Below are 19,373 nucleotides of genomic sequence, written 5' to 3'. Positions count from 1 at the left end.
TCTCTCTGCCCCTTCCCTGCTTGCTGTCTCTGTCTCTGTCTCTGTCTCTGTCTCTCTCTCTCAAAAGTAATAAACAATAATAAAAAAAAAGAATCTAGTAAGGATCTTTGGTTCCATAATAAAATTTAGAGGTAACTTAGACAATAGATTCCATATTGTTTAATAGTTTACTTACATAGGGGAGAGCCTTGCATTGTTCATACCAAAGTCTAAATTCAGTCCAAGAAATAATACTCAATGCATTCTTCCTACGTGATCATAAGGGCAATTTTTGTTGTTTTGAACATAATTTTGAAATAGATCCTAATTTATGGGGTTGCCAGATATAAAAAGTGAATTTCATAAACTGGGGATGTGAGAAGGAATTATGAACAATTCTCTTTACTCTAGAAAAATTCTCTGCATTCAGTAGATTTTTTTTAAAGTTCACTTATTTATGTATCCATTTATTTATTTACTGGTTGGGTGACGGGCAGAGAGGGAGGGAGAGAGGGAATCCCAAGCGGACTCCATGCTCCAGCACGGAGCTGGAGTCCAACGATGGGGCTCAATCTCATGACCACGAGATTGCATCCTGAGGTGATATCAAGAGTCAGATGCATAACTGACTGACCCACCCAGGCACCCTGAAATAGATTTTTAAAACTTACTCTAAATTGGAGACGTTCACTAGTTAGAACAGAATGGTATTCCATAAACTTACTTTTAAGTTAATAAAGATACAAAAAACAGGAATCCAAATCCATAATAATCCCAACTTATAAAGTGAAAGCTTTACAAATACAAGGACCATTATTAATACAGTTTTTGTCATATTCCCCCGACAGAATGATTGCTGTGGAACAAACGGAATATCTGACTTTCTTAGTTGGTCAAACATATTTGCCCCAAAACTCCGTGGTTGGTTTTCTTGTTGCCGAGTAGTCTATAATTGTGACAAAAAGTTTCTTTCCTTTTAGTTTTTTTTTTTTTTTTAACAAATTAAACAGTGTTGTCCACATACATATCTCCTTTCCAAGGACTATGAACATCTTAAAGGTTGGGACCATGTCTCTCTGATCTTTATATACTCTGTACCTTTCAGTGGCTGATATACCTCAGGCAATAAGAAGGTGTCTTACAAAGGAATGAATGAACCACTTTCATATTAGTGCTCTATGCTCCTTTTGGTATTGCATAACAAAACAAAAAAGGATTTTTGAATTTCTCCAACTTCATTATCAAATTTTATTAGATAGCTGTGGTAGGAAATACACCAAAATGCTCTCCTTTGGGTGTTGGATTTATGAATTATTTTCTTAAAAATCATTATCAAATTTTATTAGATAGCTAGGGCTGCTGTAACAAATCACCACAAACTGGGTGGCTTAAAAACAACATAAATTTACTCTTTCACAGTTTTGGATACCAGAAGTCTGAATTCAAGGTACAGGCTGGGTCATGATCCCTCTGAAGGTGGAGAATCCTCCTTTGCCTTTTCCAGCTTGTGGAAGCTCTGGAATTTCTTTGGCTTGTAGATGCATTCCTTGAATCCCTCCCTATCTTCACATGGCCTCCCTATCCTCTATATTCTTCTTCTGTCCCTTATAAGGACATGTGTCATTTGCTTTAGGGTTCACTCAATTAATGCAGGATGATCTCACCTCGAGATCTTTAACATAATTCTTCTTTTTCCAAGTAAGCTCACGTTCAACCCACTACAATAGTTCATTGTACAGATTTCTTCCTATTGAATATTTCAACACTTTTAAAACTAGGTGTAAATATTTGTCTAGTTGCTACAAATGTTAGGTTGACATTAAAAAGAGACTCAAAAAACACAGTGGCCTAAAAAAGACAGAAGTGTGTCTCTCTCATCTTAAAGTCCAGCCAGTCTAAGCTGGTAGAAAGGCTCTGGTCCATTAGTTTATTAAGGGTCCCTGATGCCACTGGTCTCTATCATCTCAGTATCTCAGCCCAAGAAGAGGAAAGAAAGTGGAGAGCAAGGCATTTCCTTTAAGCAAATGAGGTTGGAATTGCAGGTGTCACTTATACTCTGCCATTCTATTGCTGAGAACATATTTCCATGGTTACCTCTCACTGTAAGAAAGACTGGGTAAGGGTTTCTTTCATGGGGTGGCTGTGTAGCCGGATATAACTTTACCACTATTGGAAGGTGGAGGAATGCGGTGGAGGAAAGGCAGGGATAACTAACAGCATGTGACAACTTAAAAAAAAAAAAATTCAACCCTCTGAATCATATATTGCTAAATTGAATAGATCATTAGTGGAATTATCACAAGTTTGCACCTAATTACAACGTTCATCATGTTCGTTCATAGACGGGGGAATAAACTTTAACTTTCCTGATTTTTAAAAATTCCTACTGTGTTTGACATTATCTTAAAGGAAGAAATTAATTTTCCACCGTTCAGAAGTCAGTTGTTAGACACTGTTATGGTCAGTCGTTGTTATTTTCTTAGAACTACTGTTAAAACATCATTAGAAAACATATCTGTCTTGAATAATTCATTGCCTGGTCTCCACGAAAGAGTGTTTATCTGGACTTTTCACCCGCCACCCCTTTATTCTTCAACATGGTGGTGGAAGGAATTACCTGGGAGGAGGGGGCAGCCAATGGCTTGGGTTAATGTGTCTGCACTAAGGATTCAGACTTCCTCTCTGTCAAGCTGTCCAAAGGACTAGGTGTCAGTAGGTTGTCATTACTTGTCTTTCCTCCAAAGACATACTCCTCATCAACCCTATCAGTAATAGAGTTAAAATTTTGACCTTCCTTTTCCTGACTCATGTGTCTCTGTCAATCAGTTCAGAATTTAGGTGGGGAGGAGAAAGAGTAATATACAAACCCTTCTAACCTCAACAATGGCCAAATGTATTATGAAGCTTTTTTGTGTACCACATAATTTGTGAGCATAAAATAGTGAATCAGAAAAGTTCCTGAGAGGCTACAGCCAAAGATTATGTTTAATGTTGTTAAAGAAAGGGTAACATTTCTGTCCAAAGGAGAGATGTGTTTTCAGTTTACACCCAATCTGAAAGTGAAGCTAGTCAAAAGGGGCAAAATATAACACCTGACTGGCACCCCACTCCATACCTACCTCCCACCCCCCTCCACCTCATTACTACCAAGGGGCAGCACACAGAGGGTTCATGGGCTACAAAAACAAAGAGCAGCTAATGGGTTGTAAGTATTTAGCAATGAGAACTGAACACAGCAGCTTCCTTTAGAAATCCCATTGGCAGAGACTATACTGATGGAAAAATTCAAAGATTGCAAAAAGATTTAAAAAAGGGCATGTACAAGGAAGCGACCATATCAACAGCCCTGCAATTGAAAGAATGGCACAAAACACAAGAAAAGAGTCAAAAGAACCTGGCATCTTAAGAACAACAAAGAGAGAACAGAACAGAGGAGGTTCTGTAGGTACACTTGGCTAAGAGAAACTTGAAGCTAAGATCAAAACTTCACTGAATGTTATTATGGGTTCAATTTAGGATCAAGTTTCTCATATATACTTCTTGTTCTATTTTGTGGTTTCAGCCGCTTGCAATTTGTCCTTCATATTTTATCTACAAAGTCCTATGTAGTAGGGGAAACTCCTACAGTTATTAAGAGTATATTGAGGCGGGAAAGACGACACCTGATACTTGCAGCCAAAGTTCTGATGTTCAGGGTGGGCACAGTGAGTAAACAGCACCCCTAGAGAGTGCTGCCTTAGAAAGGCCCAACCATATCAGAGTGGGCTTCACGTCACACATTTTGAGGGACTGCTGAATGACCATGGCCAAGCCATCTCTCTCCTTAGCTATAAAGGCATCACACATCGCACTGGCAAGAAACTCATCTGATGTTTTGTGCGATTTCTTCGGCATCATTTTACAGATTTTGGTAGCATGGGATTCTTTGAATACGTAAATATTATAGCATTTGATTTACACTATGGAACATGATTTTAACATTCTGAGATTCTTTCTTTTCTCTCATTCCACATATTCAATTACACCAAGTAATTTTTTTAAGTTTATTTTGAGAGAGAGAGAGAGAGAGAGAGAGAGAGAGAGAGAGAGAGAGAGGAAGACAGAGAGAGAGGAGGAGGGACAGAGAGAGAATCCCAAGCAGGGTCTGCATCGTCAGTGTGGAGCCCGACATGGGACTTGAACTATGTACCATGAGATCATGACCTGAGCTGAAGCTGGATGCTTAACTGACTAAGCCACCCAGGTGCCCCATCATTCCAAGGAATCTTGACTACGTCTCTAGATCTTCTCAAGAGTATTTCATCTTTCTATAAATGCGATGAGGCCCATTTACTTTGACTCTTGGACATGTGAAATAATCTACCAAGAGTTTTCCCTCTCTAATTCTCACAGCTGCCAGGAAATTTTCTAAATCCAAAACTGATTCTTTCTTTCTCAAGCTACACACATTCCAGGTACTCCCAACTGACTACTGGACAAAATCCAGACTCTAAAGAAGTGGTTCTGGGGCGCCTGGGTGGCGCAGTCAGTTGGGCGTCCGACTTCAGCCAGGTCACGATCTCGCACTCCGTGAGTTCGAGCCCCGCGTTGGGCTCTGGGCTGATGGCTCAGAGCCTGGAGCCTGTTTCCGATTCTATGTCTCCCTCTCTCTCTGCCCCTCCCCCGTTCATGCTCTGTCTCTCTCTGTCCCAAAAATAAATAAACGTTGGAAAAAAAAAAGCTTTAAAAAAAGAAGTGGTTCTGAAAGTGTGGTCCCAAGACCAGCTGCATCAACATCACCAGGGAATTTGTGTAAAAAAAAAAAAAAAAAAAAAAAAATGCAGGGGGTGCTGGGTGGCTCAGTCAGTTAAGCATCCGGCTTTGGCTCAGCTCATCATCTCACGGTTTGTGAGTTCGAGCCCCGTGTCAGGCTCTGTGCTGACAGCTCAGAGCCTGGAGCCTGCTTTGGATTCTGTGTCTCCCTCTCTCTCTGCCCCTCCCCCACTCGCACTCTGTTTCTCTCTCTCTCTCTCTCAAAAGTAAATAAACATTAAAAAAAATTTTTTTTAAGAAAATGCAAATTCTTGCCCTCTCCCACCCTAAATCTGCAGAATCAAAATCTTTGGGGACAAGACCCAGTGATCTGTGCCTTTAAAAGCCTCCAGGGGATTCTGAGGCATGCTCAAGTTTGCAAACCACTGCTAGAGGTTGGCACAATGGTTCTGCTATCTGCCTCACTTCCCCCAGGCTCATATGTGTACTCTGTGCATCTTCCCTCAGATCTTCCCATGGCTTCCCAAGCATATCGTGCCCTTTTGCACTTCTATGCTTTGGCACTGCCTGTGTCTGAAATGCTATTTTACTCCTCCACTATCTGGTCAACTCCTCCAAGGCACTTTAAATCCTTTTGGAATGAGCAGAATATAAATAAGTGTATACTCATCCTTCAACACCCAGCTCAAATATCACCTTTGCTGCAAAACGTTCTCTGATTCCCAGATTTAGCCAATCCTTCCTTTGTGCTGCCTTGTACCTAACACTCCATGCTGTAGGTGTTTATGCCTCTCACTGCAAGAGGGATCTATGAGGGTGGAGTCTCACCCTCATGTGTCCTTTAAAACGCTGAAATCATAGCCATTCTCAATAAGTAATTACTAAAATAAGACCTTATTTGGTGGTTTAACAAGCAAGCCTGTCTACTCCGTTTTTTTTTTTTTTTTTCAATTCCTTTCTTTAAACTGAAGATGAATCCTCCTCTTCCAAGGAAGATTGCTCTCTTCTTCCACTTCAAATGGGAGCACAGATTTGAGAGGGGATGACATGAACAGATGAGGCAAAAGAATATCAGCCTGATGGTTCACATTATGCCTGGAGGTGAGCAGATTATGCCTTTCCCCCTGAACTCATACTTGAGAAATGAAACAAATAGTCCTGATACAAATCCAAATTTGAAAAATATTCCCTAATCAAATTTTCTCCATACAGCTTGATTTAATACAATAGTTGAAAAGCCATAAATATTTGATAAATGTTAGAAAATATAATTATGTGTATGGTGTGCCTAAAAATAATAGATTTAGCCCGCATAAATACTCAATACCAGTCTTTGATCATATTTTCTACACTGGGAAACAAGGCTCATTGTCAGTAAGATATTTTCATTTTCTGTTTTTCTTCCTTTGAAAACAAAATTTTAAACATAATATTTTATACTCATTTTCTCCCTAATATATTATATGGCGCTAATTAATGTACTGGCTAGACTGAGTAATCTTTGGGGTGCACATCTACTTATATAGTAACAGATTTATAACAACTGCAAAGGTTGGCATTTTCATACACTATCGTGAATGAACCACAGTTTTCTAATTTAACCTTGATATACTGTTTTCACAGAATTGAAAATACTTGAAATTAGAAACACCAAATCTTCTGACTATTCTGGACTAGAAGTTAAATCTGTAGCATCAGCCTATAATTTTCCATTTTCTTACTGTGAGTGGTAATTAGCTAAACAATTACTCAGCTGATATGAGTGGGTACTTCCCCTCTTTTCCACCAATTTTTACCTGTCACCTCCATCAAGACTCATTTCTTCTGGGTCAAATATACACTGAAGAGCAGTATAAGAGGAGAGGGAGGTTGGAGATACACTCTTTGGGGGGATATGTACTTCGTAAAGGATGAACAGGTACATGAACAAAATGATGGCAGGTCAAGTTCGGGTAAGATTATAGCATTTCCCATCACAACTGTACTGATGGACAGAGGGAGTTAAAGAAGAAGACTGGTTAGGAGGAAGTCGGAGGAAGATGGCGGTGTAGGAGGACACTGGGCTCACCGCGTCCTGCTGATCGCTTAGATTCCACCCACATCTGCCTAATTTACCCAGAAAAACACCAGAATACTAGCAGAATGGACTCTCCAGAGCCAAGCGTAGTCGAGAGGCCCATGGAAGATGGTAGGAAGGGCGGAGAGGCAGTGCGTGATATATGGACTGGCGGGAGGGAGCCAGGTAGGTGGAGGGGCAGCCAGCCCACCAGGCAAAGCAGAGTCCCCAGGTCTTGCAAAAGCAGAGGGGCCAGCCAGAGTGTGTTCTGACAGCCAGCAGGACTTAACATCTGTAATGTTATAAGTCAACAGCTCTGCTGAGAGAGCGGGAGGGCTAAAGGACAATGGGAGGGAGAGTTGTTGAGCCCCCAAGGACAGAGCTCAGCTTGGCAGGGAACAAAGGTGCTGGGAAGCGCCATCTCCCTCGCCCATCCCCCCAGCCAAAATCCCAAAGGGAACCAGTTCCCATCATGAACTTGCTTGCACCACACAAACACCCAATGCTGTGCTTCTGCGGATCCATCCCTCCAATGGGTCTGCCTTCCTTCCAGTTCCACAGGGCGTCTCCTGAAGCAGACCACCAAAGACAAAGCAAGCTGAGCCTGCCCCTCCTGCGCCTGTGCACCTTGCGGATCCACCCCGGCTAATACGCCAGATCCCATCAAAGCAGCACCACAAGACTGGCAGTGTGCGAGCAGCCCAGACAGAGGCCACACCACTCCAGAGTGAGTCCTGTCCCCAGAAGAGGGGAAGAGAAGGTACACACCAGTCTGACTGTGGCCCCAGCAGTGGGCTGGGGACAGACATCAGGTCTGACTGCGGCCCCAATGCAAGTTACTCAGACAGCACAGAGGAAGAGCCTTGCAGTTCCGCGCCACCCCAGGGACTATCCAAAATGATGAAATGGAGGAATTCTCCTCAAAAGAAACTCCAGGAAGTAGCAACAGCTAACGAACTGATCAAAAACGATTTAAGCAATGTAACAGAAAATGAATTTACACTAATAGTCATAAAATTAATTGCTGGGCTTGAAAAAAGTATAGAGGACAGCAGAGAATCTATTACTACAGACAAGGGACTAAGAAACAGACAGGAGGAGCTAAAAACTGCTATAAATGAGCTGCAAAATAAAATGTAGGTGACCACAGATCGGATTAAAGAGGCAGAGGAGAGAATAGGTGAATTAGAAGATAAAATTATGGAAAAAGAAGAAGCTGAGAAAAAGAGAGATAAAAAAATCCAGGAGTATGAGGGGAGACTTAGAGAACTAAGTGACATAATTTAAACGAAATAATATACACATAATTGGGATTCCAGAGGAGGAAGAGAGAGGGAAAGGTGCTGAAGGGGTACTTGAAGAAATCATAGCTGAGAACTTCCCTGAACTGGGGAAGGAAAAAGGCATTGAAATCCAAGAGGCACAGAAAACTCCCTTCAGACATAACTTGAATCGATCTTCTGCACGACATATCATAGTGAAACTGGCAAAATGCAAGGATACAGAGAGAATTCTGAAAGCAGCTAGGGATAAACGTGCTCCAACATATAAAGGGAGACCTATAAGACTCATGACGGATCTGTCTAATGACACCTGGCAGGCCAGAAAGGAATGGCAAGATATCTTCAATGTGATGAACAGAAAAAAAAATGCAGCCAAGAATCCTTTATCCAGCAAGTCTGTCATTTAGAATAGAAGGAGAGGTAAAGGTCTTCCCAAACAAACAAAAACTGAAGGAATTCATCACCACTAAATCAGCCCTACAATAGATCCTAAGGGGGATCCTGTGAGACAAAGTACCAGAGACATCACTACAAGCATGAAACCTACAGACATCACAATGATTCTAAACCCATATCTTTTTATAATAACACTGAATGTAAATGGAATAATGTTCCAACTAAAAGACACAGGGTATCAGAATGCATTAAAAAACAAGACCCATCTATTTGCTGTCTACAAGAGACTCATTTTAGACCTGAGGACACCTTCAGATTGAAAGTGAGGGGATGGAGAACTATCTATCATGCTACTGGAAGTCAAAAGAAAGCTGGAGTAGCCATACTTTTATCAGACAAACTAGACTTTAAATTAAAGGCTGTAACAAGAGATGAAGAAGGGCATTATATAATAGTTACAGGGTCTATCCATCAGGAAGAGCTAACAATTATAAATGTCTATGTGCCAAATATGGGAGCCCCCAAATATATAAAACAATTACTCATAAACATAAGCAACCTTATTGATAAGAATGTGGTAATTGCAGGGGACTTTAATTCTCCACTTACAACACTGGATAGATCATCTAGACACAGGATCAATAAAGAAACAAGGGCCCTAAATGATACACTGGATCAGATGCACTTGACAGATATATTTAGAACTCTGCATCCCAAAGCAACAGAATATACTTTCTTCTCTAGTGCACATGGAACCTTCTCCAAGATAGATCACATACTGGGTCACAAAACAGCCCTTCATAAGTATACAAGAATTGAGATCATACCATGCACACTTTCAGACCACAATGCAATGAAGCTTGAAATCAACCACAAGAAAAAGTCTGGAAAATCTCCAAAAGCATGGAGGTTAAAGAACACCCTACTAAAGAATGAATGGGTCAACCAGGCAATTAGAGAAGAAATTAAAAAATATATGGAAACAAATGAAAATGAAAATACAACAATCCAAACGCTTTGGGATGCAGAGAAGGCAGTCCTGAGAGGAAAATACATTGCAATCCAGGCCTATCTCAAGAAACAAGAAAAATCCCAAATACAAAATCGAACAGCACACCTAAAGGAACTAGAAGCAGAATAGCAAAGACACCCCAAACCCAGTAGAAAAAGAGAAATAATAAATATCAGAGCAGAAAAAAAACAATGTAGAATCTAAAAAAAAACTGTAGAGCAGATCAATTAAACCAAGAGTTGGTTTTTTTGAAAAAATAAACAAAATTGATAAACCTCTAGCCATGCTTCTCAAAAAGAAAAGGGAGATGACCCAAATATATAAAATCATGAATGAAAATGGAATGATTACAACCAATCCCTCAGAGATACAAGCAATTATCAGGGAATACTATGAAAAATTATATGCCAACAAAGTGGACAACCTGGAAGAAATGGACAAATTCCTAAACACCCACACACTTCCAAAACTCAAACAGGAAGAAATAGAAAGCTTGAACAGACCCATAACCAGCAAATAAATTGAGTGAGTTATCAAAAATCTCCCAACAAATAAGAGTCCAGGACCAGATGGCTTCCCAGGGGAGTTCTACCAGACGTCTAAATTAGAGATAATACCTATCCTTCTCAAGCTATTCCAAAAAATAGAAAGGGAAGGAAAACTTCCAGACTCATTCTATGAAGCCAGCATTACTTTGATTCCTAAACCAGACAGAGACCCAGTAAAAAAAGAGAACTACAGGCCAATATCCCTGATGAATATGGATGTAAAAATTCTCAGTAAGATACTAGCAAATAGAATTCAACAGCATATAAAAAGAATTATTCACCATGATCAAGTGGGATTCATTCCTGGGATGCAGGGCTGGTTCAACATTCACAAATCAATCAATGTGATACATCACATTAATAAAATAAAAGATAAGAACCATATGATCCTGTCAATTGATGCAGAAAAAGCCTTTGACAAAATTCAACATTCTTTCTTAATAAAAACCCTTGAGAAAGTCGGCATAGAAGGAACATACTTACACTTCATAAAAGCCATTTATGAAAAGCCACAGCTAATATCATCCTCAATGGGGAAAAACTGAGAGCTTTCTCCCTGAGATCAGGAAAATGACAGGGATGTCCATTCTCACCGCTGTTGTTTAACATAGTGATGGAAGTTCTAGCATCAGCAATCAGACAACAAAAGGAAATCAGAGGCATTGAAATTGGCAAAGATGAAGTTAAGCTTTCAGTTTTTGCAGATGACATGATATTATACATGGAAAACCCTATAGATTCCACCCAAAGTCTGCTAGAACTGATACATAAATTCAGCAAAGTCTCAGGATACAAAATCAATGTACAGAAATCAGTTGCATTCTTATACACTAATAATGAAGCAACAGAAAGACAAAGAAACTGATCCCATTCACAATTGCACCAAGAAGCATAAAATACCTAGGAATCAACCTAACCAAAGATGTAAAAGATCCGTATGCTGAAAACTATAGAAAGCTTATGAAGGTAATTGAAGAAGATACAAAGAAATGGAAAAACATTCTGTGCTCATGGATTGGAAGAATAAATATTGTTAAAATGTCAATACTACCCAAAGCAATCTACACATTCAATGCAATCCCAATCAAAATTGCACCAGCATTCTTCTCGAACCTAGAACAAGCAATCCTAAAATTTGTATGGAACCACAAAAGGCCCCGAATAGCCAAAGTAATATTGAAGAAGACGACCAAAGTGGGAGGCATCACCATCCCAGACTTTAGCCTCTACTACAAAGCTGTAATCATCAAGACAGCATGGTATTGGCATAAAAACAGACACATAGACCAATGGAATAGAATAGAAACCCCAGAACTAGACCCACAAAAGTATGGTCAGCTAACCTAAAAAAGCAGGAAAGAACATCCAATGGAAAAAAGACAGTCTCTTTAACAAATGGTGCTGGGAGAACTGGACAGCAACATGCAGAGGGATGAAACTAGACCACTTTCTTACACCATTCACAAAAACAAACTCAAAATGGATAAAGGACCTGAATGTGAGACAGGAAACCATCAAAACCCTAGAGGAGAAAGCAGGGAAAAACCTCTCTGACCTCAGCTACAGCAATTTCTTACTTGACATATCCCCAAAGGCAAAGGAATTAAAAGCAAAAATGAACTATTGGGACCTCATGAAGATAAAAAGCTTCTGTACTGCAAAGGAAACAATCAACAAAACTAAAAGGCAACCAACAGAATGGGAAAAGATATTTGCATTTGACATATCGGACAATGGGCTAGTATGCAAAATCTATGAAGAGCTCACCAAACTCCATACCCAAAACAGAAATAATCCAGTGAAGAATTGGGCAGAAGACATGAATAGACACTCTAAAGAAGACATCCAGATGGCCAACAGGCACATAAAAAGATGCTCAACGTCGCTCCTCATCAGGGAAATACAAATCAAAACCACACTCAGATATCACTTCGTGCCAGTCAGAGTGTCTAAAATGAACAAATCAGGAGACTATAGATGCTGGCGAGGATGTGGAAAAACGGGAACCCTCTTTCACTGTTGGTGGGAATGCAAACTGGTGCAGCCACTCTGGGAAACAGTGTGGAGGTTCCTTAAAAATATTAAAAATAGACCTACCCTATGACCCAGCAGTAGCACTGCTAGGAATTTACCCAAGGGATACAGGAGTACTGATACATAGGGGCACTTGGACCCCAATGTATATAGCAGCACTCTCAACAATAGCCAAATTATGGAAAGAGCCTAAATATCCATCAACTGATGAATGGATAAAGAAGTTGTGGTTTAAAAAAATGATGGAATACTACGTAGCAATGAGAAAGAATGAAATATGGCCCTTTGTAGCAACGTGGATGGAACTGGAGAGTGTTATGCTAAGTGAAATAAGTCATACAGAGAAGGACAGATTCCATATGTTTTCACTCCTATGTGGATCCTGAGAAACTAGTGGAAGACCATGGGGAAGGGGAAGGAAAAAAAAATGGTTAGAGAGGAGGGAGCCAAAACATAAGAGACTCCTAAAAACTGAGAACAAACTGAGGGTTTATGGGGGGTGGGAGGGAGAGGTGGGTGGGTAATGGGTATTGAGAAGGGCACCTGTTGGGATGAGCACTGAGTGTTGTATGGAAACCAATTTGACAATAAATTTCATATTAAAAAAAACTGGTTATATTCATAATTTGCTCATGGAATTAAGGAAACCGTCACTTTCAAGTGTCTAGTTAAATACAAGCCAGGACCAGAATGAAGAACACATGTTAAATGTGGCCAGCTATCAGGAATCATCTACCTTGCCCTGCCATCCAAACTTCTTGACATCACTTTGATGCACCCATTACCCAAGCTCTGTAATTGAGTTAATGTCCTCTTCTTCACAATTAGACTGTACTTCCTAAAGGCAAGAAATGTCTTTAGTTCATCTTTATATTCTCAAGGCAGGTAGCAAAGTATATATCCCCAATATCCTCTTGTTGAACAAATAAGTTCAATGCACATCATTCAGAAAGAATTAGTTGCTAACACTGAAATAGCCAGGGTCCAGATACTCATTTAAATTATGTATCTTAAGCAAGACTGAAAAGAGAAGTCACCTGTCTTCTGTGATATGCTCCAAATGGTGTTCAAAGTATTTGCCTTGCTAGCTGGAGAGCTTAAGCACAGCACTGTTCTGATACTACCATTTGATGCATTACTGACGCTTGGATTTCCTTTGACTTCAGGAGGAATCACTGAAGGATGCTTGGCATGTGTGTTCATTTGGCCCAGAGTTTCATGAAGAATTCAAGGCTTCTGGAAGTCTATTCCAAAATAAGCCAGATTCAGATGCCTGGGTGGCTCAGTCGGTTAAGCGTCCAACTCTCAGTTTCAGCTTAGGTCATGATCTTAAGGTTGATGGGTTCAGGTCCCACATCGGCGGGCTCTGGGCTGGTGGTACGGAGCCTGCTTGGGATGCTCTCTCTCCCTCTCACACTACCCCTCCCCTGCTCATGCTGTCTCTGTCTCCCTCACAATAAATAAACAAACAAAGTTAAAAAACACACAAATAAGCCAGATTCTAATTTCAGTCCCAGAACCTTATACTCTTCCCCAAAACATACCAATCCAAGATGTAACTATGAGACACAGAAAGGTAAAGTCATCACAATTGTGCAAAGACTCCTAATTGTGCATGAGAAACATTTTGCATGAATAACAATAAATCTCAGCAAATTAATTTTAACTATTAATTTAAATACCCACATATCGCAATGCATTTATCATTAAGGATGTACTTAAATTTAAGCGAAGATAATATTGTGAAATATTATGACACCCATAATTATAAAATAATTTAGTGTTTGCAGACTAATTTATCACTGAATTAGTTTTTAATAGCATATTACCATTTTGCATTCAAATATGATTAATTAACAATGGATTCCCTCTTCTACTTTCTTCCCTCTCCTCACCGATACTGATAAAATAAGGAATCCAAACGAAAAACACAATGGAAAGTTCATAATAAGGAGGCTGGAAAATTCTACCCACTGTATGACTGACACCTGAAGAGCTGAGAAGATAAATCAGGGAAATTATTTGTGATAAGGGAAATTCATGGAAATCATGCTGTTACCTATCAAAGGGGGGAGAAAAACTATCTGCATCTCTCCAAATAAACCCCCAATGACAGACTCTATTACAATTCTAAATCAGCACTGGCAACTTTGCATTCATTTCTACATCATTCCTTTAAACCTCAGAGACAGCACGGCCTTCCTCCATCTAATCCTTTCCCCAGATCTTAATTCCATCCCTCCCTCATCTTGTTCAGAACCTAGTTTCATCACTTCTTTTGTTTCTCAGACCTTTTCTCTCCCCAGGCTTCTTTATCTCAACTTATAAACACACTACAACATCACCCAATCTCCCTATCTTCCTCACAGGCATTACCTTCTAGCTGTCATCCCTTTTTACCTTTTTTCCTTCCTTTCTGTTCAGGATCATCAAAAAAGCTGTTTAAACTCTGCTCTACTCCCCTTTCATTCACTCTCACACCTCTGCAATTTGCCTTTCATTGAAAAGTACTTTCCCTAATGCCCCAGTGGCTACTTTTAAAACAGATTATCAAAGGAACACTTATGGGTCCTTCTTTCACATTGAACCCTTTGTAACATTGAGCACTGCTGACCTTTCCTTCCTTAACATTCTCTCTTCCTTGGGTTTCTGGTATAACAATTTCTTCTTATCTTTAATAATCCCTGAACTTTGAATTTAAAACCTGGTTCCTTCACTCTCTCTGTAGCCTTGGGTGAGTTGTGTGAACTCAGGTGTTAGTTGTACTGAACAAATCAGCCTTTGACCTTTCCAGCTGTCAGTCTGGGTCCCAGTGGGCAACGGAAGCCATACTAAAGAGAATCTAATCAAGGGAGTATTACGAGGATGGTGATGCAACAGGAAACCATTACTAGAGCCAGGATGGAGCTAGAAACTTGATAAAGGAACTATGGTCATGGAAGAATTCAGTCACTGCCCAAAACACAGTAAAGCTGGTTTGGGAAGAGGTAAATGCCCTGACCATCTCCTACTCCTACTAACCTCCAGTCTTCTTCTGGTGCCTTTCATTGGTCAAACCTAGCTGGAAACCCAGAGCATAGAGGCTGGGTGATGTAAACTCTAGAGCTCAGCCTCCTGAGACACATAGCAAGGTAGAGAAGGGGAGAGGATGAATCCAGATGGAGAACCAACAGGGAACAGCCAGGGCATGAGCACACTCCCTACCACTCCCTTATTCACTTAAAGATATTTAATGTTCCAGCAACTATTCTAGGGAATACAGAGGATTGCAAGACAGAAAAGATGGCCACTATCATTGTGCTTTCCTTCTCCTTGGGGAAGGCAGTAAGCAATAACCATACAAACTTCAGATCATAGATACAAATGAAGAAAAGGACTACCATGACTCTAACGTAGACTCTATCTCTGAGATGACAGAACTTAAATAAGAAGGAAGGAATAATAATCTTTCTAGACACTAGGGGATGAGTGTTTAAACAAGAGAGATTAGCAGGGGAAGAGTGCAAACATGCTGAAGTGGAAACCAGTTTGGCTTATCCCAGGGAGACAGGAGATCAGTGTGGCTGGAGGGAGGGTGGCAGGGGATGAGGCAGGAGTGGTTGGCAGAGGCTAGATCACAAAGGGCTTGGTAGACCAGGCAAGGAGTTGGTGGGGGGAGGTTCACTAATGCAACAGAAAGGTTTTAGGCTGGAGGTGGGAGGTCAGAGTGTTTGTAAGTTAAGATATACCTACTTTCCATTTGTAAAATATGCTTCCACAATTCTGTGAAAAATAAGTTGTGGCAGGACAAGAATCCTGGTACAGTTTGCATCGCCCTGACTCGAGTTCCCACATTCAGGATTGCTGGGTGGTGTTTTGTGTAGGGGTGGCACTGTTTGGGTCAGGTCATGTGCCTGACACATGAGTAGCCCAACGATAGACTGGTTGGCAGCCCATGATGTGGTTTAGAGATAAGGGCTCTTGCAACTAGGCTGTGCTCCTCTGAAATGTGGATTAGAGGATAAGAAGATAATTAGTAGTCGGTAGTGTAAGGACAGATCAAAGAGGCAGAGAAAAATGGAGATCCAATGGGAAATAAATGAGAACAGCTTCTCTCTAGAGGTGACTTGGTTCCTAATAACTACTCATATATCCATGTAAACATTCCTGTTTTCATCCTTTCAGTTAAGGTGGTCACTGGGTCTCTCCTTCTTGCACGCACAACAGTCTAATGAGTGCACTAATGTCCTCAAGATTCATTCATTCTTCTTCTTCACGTTAGTCAGAAGTGACAAAGATCTGCTCTGGTAACAAACCCCTGAAATCTCAGTTGCCTAAAACAACCAGTGTTTACTTCTCACTCACTTTAAATACCCATCATGAGGTGAATGGGACTCTTTTTGCATCATCCTCTCTCCAAGACCAAGACTTACAGAGCATATACTCTCTGGAACATTGTTGATTGCCATGGCAAAGGGAAAAAGAGTTCCGGAAGGTCTTGCATCAGCAATTAGATGCTAGGCTCACAATTCATGACAGAGTGTGTCACGTGGCTCATCCCAGCTACAAGGAAGCCAGGAAATGCAATCCTACTTGTACCTGAAAGAGAACAGAAAATATTTGATACACTCACCACCATTCACTCGTCTATAACCACGGCTTTAATTGCTGCCTATATACCAATGTTAACATTTCTAGGAGATGCCCCATTTTCACTCCTTATCCATATTTTCAACTACCTACTGGAATGCCACAATTGGATTATATCATAGACATTTCAAATATCAAGTACCAAGACTGTACCCTTTATCTTTCCCAGAAACTTTGTGTTCTTTCTCTTGGTTAATGGTCCCATTATCAAGCCACTATATCAAATAAGAAACCCTGATGTTATCTTTGACTCCTCCCTCTCTTCCAACATCCAAGATGTTTTCCTCTAGTTTATTCTCATCCTACTAACTCCATGACCATTAGTTCAGCCCTCCATGGGTTCTTGTCCAGAAAATTCTGTTAGCCTCCTGTCTGGTTTTTCCTGCCTTAATAGGTTTTCCTATAAACTGTGATCATTTATTCATTCAACAAGTATTTATAGAGTGCTTGCTGATTTTTAGTGCTCAGGTAAGTAATGGGCCCACCTCGAAATTCAGTCTAAAGACAAAGACAGTGATGCAAATAAAAGTTTCAATACAGTGGACAAATGTGATGATAATTATGTAGCAAATAGTGTAGAAATGGAAAGGAAACATCAAGTTGTGTGTGGTGGTGATAGGAAGGTAGTTCTGGAAGCTTTTAGAGCAGAAGAAAAACTTCAGCTAACTGCTCTACCATGTGAACCACAGCAGTTGGAAAACGTGAAGGAAGCAGTGAAGGAAGTAGCATGTGTCTGATATCACTGAGGTACTTTTCCTGATTCAGCAAAATCAACGTGGATTGAGAACGACATGAAGGAGCAACCAGGAACCTGATCAATAAGGACCCAAAGCGTCCTGGTCAGTTATCGAGCAGGCAAGTGGTGGAAAGTCATTCATCGAGATAAGAAACTCTAAAGGAAGGGCAGGTCTGTGGGTCTTTTAATTATGGATACTTCACATAGTTGAACACTGATTCCAGGCATAGTGCCAAGCATCTTACTTTATTACAGCTGACCCTGGAAAAATGTGGGGATCTGACCCCTACACAGTCAAAAATCCCTGTGTAAATTCTGACTTCCCCCCCAAATTAACTCCTAATAGCCTACTGTTGACTGCAACCTTAGCAATAATTAGTTGGTTAACACACATTTTGTATATGTATTATATATGTGTACATATATATATTTTTATAACAAAGCTAGAAAAAAAGATGTTATTATGAAAATCATAAGGAAAATACATTTACAGTACTCTACTGTGTTTATTGAAAAAAATCTGAGTATAAGTGGACCCATGCAGTTCAGACCCGTGTTGTTCAAGGGTCAGCCGTATTTTATTTAATCCTCACAACAATTTTACATAGTAAAGTTGTACTATGATGTTCATTTTACAATTTAAAAGCAAACACTGGGATTCAGAGGTCAATGACTTGACTACACACACACTTAGTAAATCTATCTGTTTTGCATTGGAGCCCAAGTTGCCATGATGAACTCCACCTGAATGTGTCCACAGACTGGGGCACAAGGGAAGGACGGGCTTGGTGGTCATCAACACATGGGAAACACGGTGGGGTCAAAGTTATGGGCATGAATGAGAGGGCTCAACCAACTCTAAAAAGGGAGAAGGAAAGAGGACCTGGGGAACATTAAAGTTAAAGGGCGGAAACCAGCAAAAAAAAAAGTTTGAGGAGCCACTGGATAGTGCGAATCCTTACCAAATGTCTTTCTGTGAACCTTTTTGAGAAGTCCCTAGTCCAAGTGCCTGGCATTCCGTAATGGACGTTTGGGGTCAGAAGGGGCATTCCGTCAAGGATGGGCCTTTCTACCTAATTTCTTCATCCCCTGAAGGACCAAGCGGTGACGTGAAACTCGCACGGGGACTTCACTACCTGGGGAGGTAAACAATTAGCAAATTCTCCTCAGAGCACATCAAGAACTCTTCTCCCTCCAGTGTCGCCAAAGGAGCTGTGGATGTGAGCGTCTCAAGAGTCGCTCCGACGGATCAGAGGTTACTGCAGAAACGCCCAATAAGCAATGGGCAAGGATCCAAGCAGCTTGCGGACTGGGACTGGGTCCGGGAGCAAAGAGCGCGCGCCCGGATACGAGGCACGCGCGCGCCCGCCAGCGGAGGCCGGGAGCGCGCTGGGCCCCCAGCCCGTCACCACACCCTCCACTTGACGGCCCCCTCCTCCCCTCTCCGGTGCCCGCGTCCCCTCGGATCCTTCTCTCCTCCAAACGGCTCCCCCAGCAGCCCCAGCCCCGGCCGGACCACCCCGGCCGCAGACCCCCTCCAACCGGTCCTTGTAGTGGGCTGGACTGTGCGTCACGGGGGGCGGTGCCAGAACGCCGCTCGCGCTAGGCCCCGCCCCCGCGCCGAGGCCCCGCCTCCTCTGGCCGAAAAGGGGCGGGCCCGGCCGGTGCTGGGTCCAGAGTTTTCACACTCTCCGCCGGACCCGTCCCTCCGCCGCTGAGTCCTTACCCTCACCCCGGGCCGTCTCCTGCCCCCTGAGCGGACGCAGGGAGTCGAGGCAGGGCGTGAGGGGCGCCATGAAGGGCCGCCGCCTGACAGGCGCCGCGGCGGGGGGGCTGGCCGGCTGAGGGCCCGCGCCGGCCGAGGCATGTGGAGCCCCGGCGGGAGCCTGCTCCAGGCACTCCCCCGGCTCCTGCAGCACGCCGCCCTCCAGGGCCGCGCCGAGCTGCC

The 19,373-nt window shown here is 41.8% G+C and overlaps 1 long non-coding RNA gene across 1 annotated transcript in view; it reads right to left on the bottom strand.

Annotated features, from left to right (window-relative positions):
• The window catches only part of LOC121042676 (uncharacterized), a 34,669-nt gene extending 15,302 nt beyond the window's left edge, over positions 1-19,367 (bottom strand). Inside the window, exons 1-2 of the long non-coding RNA XR_005796377.1 lie at positions 19,152-19,367; positions 16,405-16,638 (exon numbers count right to left, since the gene is read on the bottom strand). This is a non-coding gene — a long non-coding RNA (uncharacterized LOC121042676). The remainder of the gene's footprint in view (positions 1-16,404; positions 16,639-19,151) is intronic.
• Between the last annotated feature and the right edge of the window lie 6 nt (positions 19,368-19,373).

The sequence above is a fragment of the Herpailurus yagouaroundi genome, unplaced genomic scaffold (assembly GCF_014898765.1).
Source record: "Herpailurus yagouaroundi ecotype Mexico unplaced genomic scaffold, PumYag 186, whole genome shotgun sequence".
In the NCBI taxonomy this organism is placed as follows: domain Eukaryota; kingdom Metazoa; phylum Chordata; class Mammalia; order Carnivora; family Felidae; genus Herpailurus; species Herpailurus yagouaroundi.
The sequence above is the reverse complement of the archived record's forward strand: the minus strand, read 5'-3'. Positions and strand labels throughout refer to the sequence as shown.